Here is an 11,094-nt window from a genome sequence, read left to right on the forward strand (position 1 = left end):
ACCCTATGTTATAACATTTAAATGAGTTTTAATTCTAAAAGCCTATCGTTGGACCATGATAGGCAAAAACAGAAGATCACGAATAGGGACTTACTGATTTTTACTTTCCCATGATCAAAGTCGATTGTATATCATACTATCATGATTATCCATCTTGACTCAACGTGAAAGCCTTTATTTCTTCACTTTCATCTTATATATTTTCAGCTAAAGAATTTCTTATGATTTTAAAGGTAAAATGAACAGTTTTACAACAGTGGAGCATTATGCGCGCGACAATGGATTTCTATGGAGGCCATACTGAAAGAACTTTAGATGAAAACCATCGTTTTTGTAAAGGCTTTGTAATGTATGAATTTACTTGCCTAATCTGTCTTACCCGGATGTTATGTTTGGATACCTTTTTGTGTCAGAAAAGAGTAGATCAGAATAAAATAAATTATTAGTGACCCAGCAAACGTTTTTTTTTTTGTTGCCTTATAATAAGTACTCAATGAGAACATTTAAAAAAAATCTGTTTTTATATTACAAAAAACTGCATCGAAATCCGTTGCGTCTTAAAATATAAAACTCTAATTTATTTGTAAAAGGGGTACTATTCAAGGAATATTATTCTCCATAGTAGACGTGATTTTGGCAGTTTGGTATAGAATCCTTGGCGCCCTTGATAACTAGCACTTGGAGGTTTTAACGTTTTAACTAACATTCAAAAAGAAGGACGTTCTATTTTCGGCTGTGGATATTTTTTATGACGTGAAAAGCCTTGTAATGCAGACTTTCTGTGACTTTTGTTGGAGTAACTATACAGCGTTTCCAAAGTGATAATGCGCATAGACGTAATTTTTCGGCAACGGTCGTATTTCCCAAGCGTCGACAGATGTCGCTGCAAGCGCTGCTTTTAAACTTAACTTTAAGAAAAATACCGCTTTGCAGCGACGTAGAGGTGCCAGACGTTGCTTGGACGTTTCCATGGTAACGTCACTGGCCACGTCGCGATGGCTTCCCGGTGAGTTATAGCATATTGACGGACCAGCCACAGCGAACAGCCACTGGCCATATGATATTATTTACTTCTATTTCCTTTGAACAAGGTGCAAAATACATGTGCATTGTTTGGGGCTCTTACATTTCATAGATGATGACGCGTAGATGCATTTCTAAATTTGTATGGATTTGACAGATTTGCAAAACGTCTCACGCAATTGAAATCTGTCAATCCGTACAGAAATGCATCTACGAGTCGCGTTGCGGTCTGAATTTACCTTTACTTGACATGTGCTTTCAACTATATAGACTATAGTTCCTGCACATTCCCGATATTATAGACTAGGGACTACGAATAGTAAAATTTTTTATTATTCGTTGACTAAGGGTGGGAAGTAAAAAAGTAATAGAACTCGTACAAAATAAATAGTAAAAAACATTCACAAAGCATTGTTTAGCGGCGCCCAATCAAATGTATTGAGACCTCCCGATCCGGTCTATTCGCGCGTGAGTAACCCAAAGGGTTTTTACACAAAACTGCGACATCGTGTATGGCTGACTTCATCAATATCCATACTATTATTATAAATGGGAAATGGCTGTCTGTCTGTGTATTTGTCTGTCTGTTACCTCTTCACGCTTTAACCGCTTAACGGATTTTGATGATTTTTTAACGCAGTATGTAGATAACTAATCCGCTCACTTATCTTCGGCACTGACACAATCAATATAAAAAAGTTATACGCATATCGCTGCGCGTTATCCAAAAACGCGTTCTATAACTTCTTCGTACATCGGGCGATCAGCGCCGTCAGACAAGCGTGAGCTGTCAGTGTAATACTGAAATCGGCCTAAGTATAATGTCATCGCAAATAATGAGGGTTTTTGATATTCTATTTGCCACTGGGTGCCGCTATGTAGCCTTAGGGTTGATTCAGACCGCAACGCGACACGTAGATGCAATTCTAAATTTGTATGGATTTGACAGAATTCAATTGCGTCAGACGTCTTGCGAATCTGTCCAATCCATACAAATTTAGAAATGCATCTACGCGTCGCGTTGCGGTCTGAATCAACCCTTAGGGTCTATCGTGTCAAACTGCTGTCATATGTCACGATGTAGTCGCCACGATAATACGCCTATTAGACACGATATACCTAAGGGCCAATTCACACCGGATCGGCAGCGGCCGGCAGCGGCGCGAAGAGGCGCGGCGAGGCCGGCAGAGGCGGCTCGCGTCGCCGCGGGCGGTCGCTTGTGGACGCTCGCAGCCGCTGGCGGCCGCGCGCTACCTTCAGAGCGCCGCACAGTGGATCGAAAATCAAGTTTCATAGACATAGGAACTTGAATTTCCAGATGTAATTTTTTTGGGCTGAAATATGTTTTCCTAGTTGTTATTACATAATAAAATATTGTAAAAATAATAAAATGTAAAATAATATAAAAAATAATATCTCTGGAATCGCATGGTTGGCCGTTATATCCTCACACACTATTATAGTACTAATTATTACTCACATTTTGGCATATTTTGTATTACGGCACCATTTGTACTTCATTTTGGTTAATTAAAAACTGTTATGGCAATATAATGTATCAACCCTCTCTTTTTCCAGTGTCCCCAGTAACAATTTAAAACTTCCAACTGAATTAAATTAAATTGTCTGGAACTACTTGACATATTCTATTGTTTTTTTGTCAAATGATCCGTGTTCTTTACTTTCATAAAAAAAATGTAACTCCCTTATTATTACACGTAGCTGCGTCTTTTTACATTTTATTATGTAATAACAATTAGGAGACCATATTTCAGCCCAAAAAAATGACATCTGGAAATTCAAGTTCTTATGTCTATGATACTCGATTTTCGATCCACTGTGCACCGCGCGTCCGTCGGCGGAAAGTGCTCGCGGCACCTCGCGACGCCTCGAGGCGCCTCGAGGCGCCTCGCGACGACGCGCGCGGTCGCGGGAAGCCGCGAGCACTTTCCGCCGACGGTCGCGCGGCGCCTCGAGCACTTTTGAAGTTTTCAAGCGATACTAGTAGTTATAAGTATGTAAATAAAGTTTAAAATTATTTCACACTAAAAGTGCTCTTCGCACCGCTGCCGGCCGCTGCCGATCCGGTGTGAATTGGGCCTAAGGCTACATAGCGGCACCTGTAGCCCTAGCACGGCCACCAGTAGAAATGCGAAAGTGTGGACAAAGTGTGGAGATAAACTTAAGGTAGCGTTCCGATCTTTTTTCGTTCCCAAAAATTCAATTAAAATGCCACTTTATGACAGACTATAGTCCTAACAATTCAAATAATATCCTACCCTATGACATATGCTATAGTCTGTCATAAAGTGGCATTTTAATTGAATTTTTCTCGGTCGCGATTGGCCGCGGTAAAGATCGGAACGACACCTTAAGTTTATGTCCACAGTTTGTCTATACTTTCGCATTTCTACTGGTGGCCGTGCTAGGGCTGGTGATCAATAAAATACTGGTGATCATTAAATTACTTAACGCAATTTTTTTAAGAATACGCATCGATGTTTTACACAGCCTATATTTTCGCAATGAGTCTTTTGTGTGCAAGCCCCTTTGTGTGCACTGTGCAAGCCTTTAAATAGCTCTATCGTGGTTTATTCTACCGTTCTAGTAGAGTTTAGAGGTCTTATATAAATAGTAAAGTTTTTCGCTCGCCCGCCAAACTTCCTGCAAATGTATGGCGTAAGTTTTATTTTATTTGGCGTTCTCCATGGTTCAGTAAGTGCAATAAAAGCCAGAGGTCGCGGGTTTGAATCCCTTTTAAAAAAAGTTCGACTAAATCGTGGATGTGTATTAAAAATGTGTGTTATAATATATTCACGTTTTCTGGTATAAGTACATACTACAATTCGTTCAATTGGCTCACCACGAAGCCGCACGGACGAGGTGTGAAACATCCATACTAATACTTATTATAAAGGCGAATGTGTGTCTGTTACCTCTTTATGTCCAAACCGCTGAATTGAAATTTGGTATGGAGATACTTTGAGTCCCGGGAAAGGACATAGGATACTTTAGTCACGATAAAATTTACTGTTGTATTTTTGGGCGCAAAGAGGTTGCGGGCGTCATCTACTTAGTTATTTATATCAGACGTTAGAATTATTTATTTTGGATCTTCTATGGAGGAATTTAAATAGATTTGAGTTTTTGTTGTGTGAATTTAAATATAATGCTCATTAACAAAATAACAAGCATTAATTTTTAATAACAATGCAATAAACTAAAAAATTTACACCATTTGTCCAATCGTTATAGTTCTACGGAAATAACGATGATACTGGCGAAGTATAAACTAATATAAAATCGGTGCTCGTCGGCCATTGTAATTTGGCAGTTTAATGTTATTCCAGTTTCCAACAGAATCCAACTTTCGACACGTTTGTAATGAACGCAACGGCTAACGTATTACATTGCTATTGCTTTTGAATTTCCCATTTATGTGAATTTCGGATCGGTCTAGGGAGGGGCAAAGTCTATCGATATTTTTTTTGTTTTTTTTTTTGTGTTTACCGACTGAAACGTAGCTATGTGACAGATTGATGATTAATTCATATTTAGAGGCAAGTATCGACGTAAGGTACATTTTGGCCAGAATTAGTTTTGAGAGGATTACAATATTATGACACCTTTGTGGTAATTAGGCTCTTGAAAGGTAAGTCGTGGGATCGATTCGTTGGAAGAAATACGTCAGATGGGATTGTAAAAGGTTGGTCCTGTGCCTGAATATCGGTCATCGGTTTAATCACTATAAAAATGTATGTCTCTGTTAATAAGTACTTGTAATATACAAACGTAAGAACGGCCTTTAATGGTTAAGCTTAAAACATTTTTGTAGCGCTCTTTTCAAGCTTATTGCAAGTTATGTTATTACGAAAGTTTGAAGAAAAAGAGAGTAAAAACTTTTAGCGCCAACAACATGCGTGTCTAATATATATTTTTTTTATTTTCGGCTCAACTTTAAGTACTTTTATTTTCTCCTTAAAAATTGTATTACTACTGTAATAATCTTGGCGTTCTATTTCCCTTTTCCTCCCAAACGCGTCTTAAAATTTATTGCAAATAAATAAATTATTATTTAAGCACTTAGTAAAGCGTACTTGGTAAATTATACGTGGCAGAGCCATGCTTCTGGAGAAATACCACGTTCTCACAAAAACCGGCGTGAAACAGCGCTTGCGCTGTGTTTCGCCGAGTGAGTGAGTTTGCCGGAGGCCCAGTCCCGTCCCCTATTTCCTTCCCTTCCCTTCCCTACCCTCCCCTATTACCCTATTCCCTCTTCTGATGCTGCGAGTGTCCATGGGCGACGGAAGTTGCTTTCCATCAGGTGACCCGTTTGCTCATTTGCTCCCTTATTTTCATAAAAAAAAGCCCTTTGCGTATTTTGTTTATCGCGCAGGAACTTGTATTTTTTGAGATAAAAGTATTCCTTTCCCGAGACTCAAAATATCTGCATACCAAATTTCACCAAAATAAGTTCAGCAGCTTAATGGTGAGGAGTTAACAGATAGAAACACTTTCAATTTATAATACTAGCTATTTGACCGAGCTTTGCTGGTATTCAATGAAGATGACATTTTCTAAAAATGATTCCTAGCTAGATCGATTTATCGTCCCCGAAACCCCATATATACTAAATTTCATGAAAATCGTTGGAGCTGATTCCGAGATTCCAATTATATATATATATATATATATATATATATATATATATATATATATATATATATATATATATATATATATATATATATATATATATATATATATATATATATAAAGATATAAGATATAGATAATATTTTTATCGTAATATTAAGTCCATCCCTAGCTTACCCTTGTGTGAAATTCAGCCACGCTTTAACAACATTAACTGTTATAAACTATCGCACAAATGTGTAATGTTTTTCTTTCGTTAGAACTATTAACTTTTATTCACGAACATTGGAAATGTTATTTTATTACAAATATGTTTTACTTTTGATTTTAGATATTACAATAATTTCGTATAGTTTAAAACTGTTTGTTATAAAATAAAGAAAGGTACTTTTTTATTTTATTTTGGAGCCTGAAAATACGATTTTTCGACCATTTAGATATATCGTGAACCGTGGTGATATCAGAAACTTGGATAGTACGATTCAGGATTCGGAACTTTACCTTTCGTGCGCTTTTAATATGCTACCACGTTAACCTTTTGATAAATACAAAATTCACATAAAAATTATCATAATGGATTTTGAAAATGCAAACGAAAACGACCCAAAAATACATACACTTGTTTCTTATTAGTACTTGTGCTTAGTATTGTTATGTTATATAGGGACAGTTCACACCTTAACAATATATTTTAAATGTTAAACGGCGGCTTACTAATCAAAGTTTTAATTTCGTATTATTTAATGGTGTGACTATTTCATTCTTGAAATTTTGCCTTATAAAAGTTATTTTACTTGCAGGAAAATAGTTTGATGAAGATTGTTATTAAATTAGCTGCTCCTAAGGCCCAAGTATTGAGATATCACATGTTCTTTGCGTCATTCGCAAGTAATCAATAAAACATAATAATTAATATTATGATTTATGGTGTGAGTTCTATTCCCTACTAGCAACCCGCCCCGGTTTCGTTCGAGAACAACATCTCTGAAACGATCAGTATTTGATTTTATTTACTTTCACCAGTTGTTTGAAATAGAATATTTCAAGGTGATATAGTAAGGTACAAACAATACCGGTCAGGTCGGTCTGCTATCAGTTCAACCAGAACGATCGGCCTTTCCGTATGTGGGAAACTTAAAATACAAAAGCTTTTATATCAAAGCTCAAGTATCATCTTTTATGCTAGTAATTAATTCGCTAGATTTATTTTAAAAACTACTGCCCTATTTCACGCTCAGTTTGGTAAAAAATGGTCTCCTTCATGAATTAAGTTCAAGTTTGCGAAGTAAAATTCAATAAAAAGCGTTTAACGTTGCTCTCTAATTAAAGGCGCCTCATCGCGGTAATGAAACTGTCGGCTCACTGTGCACCAACTACTTGACGATCAACATCATCATCAACATCATCAGTAACATCATTAATATTCTCAGTTCAGTTTCACTCATACTCAAATACTCATACTGAACATATATGTTATTCCTTTAATGTTTATTATGTTGTAAATAAAATCATATACATAATATTTTACTCTACACATCTCAACACACCATTTTTAACACAAATTTCTCTACACAAAAGTCAATATAAGAACATGTCTGACATGTTTGACATGACATGTTTTAAATCACAGAAAAATAAACTCATTAAGAAGGTCGAAAACGTTTTAAACAATTATCAACATCATTATCAATATCAACATAATGTTGATGGTTATCAATCATTATCAACATTATTCACGACAAAATCAATGTTATCGACGACCTCTGTGGCTCAGTTGGTGGGCTGTTGGTAGCTCAAGCCGGGGGTCGCGGGTTCGAATCCCGCCGAGGGAACAAAAAGTTTCTAAAGTTCCTGGGTCATGGATGTGTGTTAAATATTTGTATCATATAATAAAAATCTTAAATATATGTATAGTATAAAAGTATTAAATGTATTTCCGTTGTCTGGTACCTGTAACACAAGTCCTTCAGGTACTTAGCATGGGGCCAGACTGACGTGGTGTGAAGCGTCCATAGATATTATATTATATTATTATTATCTTTTTACGCCCAAACCACTGAACCGATTTTTCCGAAACTTGGTACGGAGACACTTTGAGTCCGGGGAAGGGACATAGGATACTTGTTATCCCGGAGAAATGTAGGGTTCCCGCGCGATAAACGAGTTTTGACGCTACGGAGTTGTGTATCTATTATTATACTATACTAGCCGGCAAACGTTGTTTTGCCGTATAAAGTATTTCGCATATATTCTTTTTTTTTATCTATGGACGCTTCATACCACGTCAGTCTGGCCCCGTGCTAAGTACCTGAAGGACTTGTGTTACAGGTACCAGACAACGGAAATATATTAAATACTTTTATACTATACATATATTTAAGAATTTTATTATATCATACACATATTAAATACCAGAATGACCCAGGAACATTGAAAAACTTTTTGTTCCATCGGCGGGATTCGAACCCGCGACCCCCGGCTTGAGTTGCCACACACTCTAACCATTGAGCCACGGGGGTCGTCAATTATTTTATTGAAGTGACAAAATTTTATACATAAGATTTTTTGTAACAGCAAACAATAACATTAAATAAATCTTCTGTTACATATAAGGGGTATAATAAAGATTTTATTTTCCATTCAACAAAGATACTTTGTGGACTGTGAATGGATATATTCTGTAATAACAGAGACGTAACGGACAATGTAAAGTAAATATTATTGCGACACAAACTTTCTCTTTTGACTTTTACTTAAGTTTTTATATGAAACATTTATAAACATATTTTTCTCAGGTTTCGAGTCACTTAGGAAACTAATTTTTTGTTATTATTGCAGATATTTCTTATTCAATAAAAATTGTTTGTAACTTAACATTTTGCATTTTTATACCAATTATAGTTGACCATAGTTGTTATTTAAAACTTAACATTAAATTCTCGCTCCTCAAAATTGCAAAAGGGCACGTTTTTCATCTAATTTAAAATAATTGTCTATTTAATAATATCCTTTATTATATTCAACAAAAATAAGTGACAGCCAATTTAATAAAATATCACTGGAATATATCACTTTATCAAAATAAATTTAATATTTGTGTGAGTATAACATTTTTTCCTGTAATTTTTCTCTCATAATAATAATATCTATGGACGCTTCTTACCACGTCAGTCTGGCCCCGTGCTAAGTACCTGAAGGACTTGTGTTACGGGTACCAGACAACGGAAATATATTTAATACTTTTATACTATACATACATTTAAGATTTTTATTATATGATACACATATTTAATACACATCCATGACCCAGGAACTTCGAAAACTTTTTGTTCCGTCTCTCACCACTGAGCCACAGAGGTCGTCATTCTCATACAAACACACATATTTGCAAAACCAAGTAATTTATTATAAGGCATTGGTTTTCTATAAATACTTAGTAGTTTACCAAGGCAGAATTCTAAGAAACTAGTCACACTAGATGTAGCGCAGCATCGCGTTACGACGCTACGACGTAGAGCTTCTACGAAACGTCTACGCCGTAGCAGAGATAATATTACTGTGTTTGTGATATTGAGTGTATGTATATTAAGATATTTTGTAGAATGTATAATATTATACTACGCCTCCGTGGTCTAGTAATTAAAAGCGTGGCTCTCGACTCGAAGGTCGTGGGTTCGATCCCCGCGTTGGAAACATGTTATTTCCATGTTTTTAGGACAATGCAGGCTGATCACCCGATTGTCTGACAAATAAGATGATTCATGCATCGGATGGGCATGTAAATGTCGGTCCTGCGCCTGATCTCTCGCCAGTCGTGTCGGTCGTCCGTCCCACTGGGTTATGAGAGTAAAGGAATAGAGAGTGCTCTTGTGTACTGCGCACACACTTGGGCACTATAAAATCACTCCCGCGTAGCTGGCCTGATTTCAATTAAACCGGCCACCGTCACCGAATTCGGTGTGGGAGTTATTTTATTTATTTAATTTTATTTATTTTATTACTGCGTTTGTGATATTGAGTGTATGTATAATATGATATTATTATGTAGAATATATAATATAATACTACATTTTTTTCGACTTTTCACTTTAGTCAAGAAACTCTTCATTTTAGTCAAGAAAAAGTATTTGAGATAGTATTAAAAATATATTAGTGTTGTTGTCATTCTAAGTTCGGATGTAAATTTTAATCTTGTTTTTAAATATATTTTTCTAAAGACATTAACTTAATTGTTTAGACTAAAGTAAAAGATAGTTTCGACTTTAATTAACAGAAATATTCGTATGCTACGCATAAAAACGGATTTCCTATTTTCATATTAATGTCAGTATTTATATTTTATTCCTGCACTACAACAAAATATAATATTATTTTATTGTTCAATTTTAATTTTTAGTTTTAAGTGATTTGGCATTATGAACGAATAAAGTAATTTATTTTTATTTATTTATTTTATTGCGCTAAAATGCCAGTGTTTGGCAAACGAAAAACATAAATTTGAAATAATTACTTTTATTTTGTAATCTGTGTGATGAGAAATTTTGAAAATGAATTCATCTTTACATTTCAAATTATAAAGAAAACAAAAAGCCTCGAAACCATTTTCGGTAACTTCATTACAATAATTTTATTCAAATTATCAAAACTTCAAAAATACACCTTATCTAGACGTATTAAAGTCCTAACTTCACTTACCTCCGCTGCAAGTTAGTAGGCACATGAAACAAACACTTCGGAAACTTACAAAAGTTGGCGCGACCCGCGACTAGCGACTCGACGACCCGCCTCCGTCGCGGTCACCTATCGACTGACAGACATCTCTAGCTGCAGCCCAGAGGAGCATGCGCCCCGCAACATCGTTTTAAACCTCAAAACAATCACGCGAATTCCAACTTTACCACCCAGCAATACGGCGCACGATAATCTCGAGCGACATCTTTTAGCATACAAATTTAATTTACAGCGCTGAGCGGCTGTAAACTTTGTTACCTGGGTCGTAAGTGCTATAATTGGGTTCTGGGAATTCGCGATCAGTTGTCATAATATTTGACTGTGGCCGAAAGAAAGTTGTGAACACATGTTGACGGGTTGCTCGACTTGTTTTTAGTGAATTAAGTAGAGCAAACAACTTTAGTTCCTCAATGATTCTTGCAGTCACTGCACAGTATAAATCTTACAGTAGAGTAACTCCGCGTCCTTGAAATTAAAGTGACCTGACAGGGACATCGAAGCCCGTGGCATGAACAACTTTGGTTCTGCGAAGATTTCTACAGTTTCTTCAGTGTTTTTATTTATACGTGGGAGAGCCATGCCTCGGTACGAACGGGCCGGCTTGACTGGAGAAATACCACGTTCTCACAGAAAACCGGCGTGAAACAGCGCTTGCGCTGTGTTTCGCCGAGTGAGTGAGTTTAC

The 11,094-nt window shown here is 36.2% G+C and overlaps 1 protein-coding gene across 1 annotated transcript in view; it reads right to left on the reverse strand.

The window, feature by feature from the left end:
- LOC121728765 (protein O-mannosyl-transferase TMTC1-like) overlaps window positions 1-10,468 on the reverse strand; it is a 142,830-nt gene extending 132,362 nt beyond the window's left edge. The window contains exon 1 of the mRNA XM_042117017.1: window positions 10,375-10,468. The gene's annotated coding sequence lies outside the window, so the exon portion shown is untranslated. The remainder of the gene's footprint in view (window positions 1-10,374) is intronic.
- Window positions 10,469-11,094: the final 626 nt, after the last annotated feature.

The sequence above is a fragment of the Aricia agestis genome, chromosome 7 (assembly GCF_905147365.1).
Source record: "Aricia agestis chromosome 7, ilAriAges1.1, whole genome shotgun sequence".
Lineage (NCBI taxonomy): Eukaryota > Metazoa > Arthropoda > Insecta > Lepidoptera > Lycaenidae > Aricia > Aricia agestis.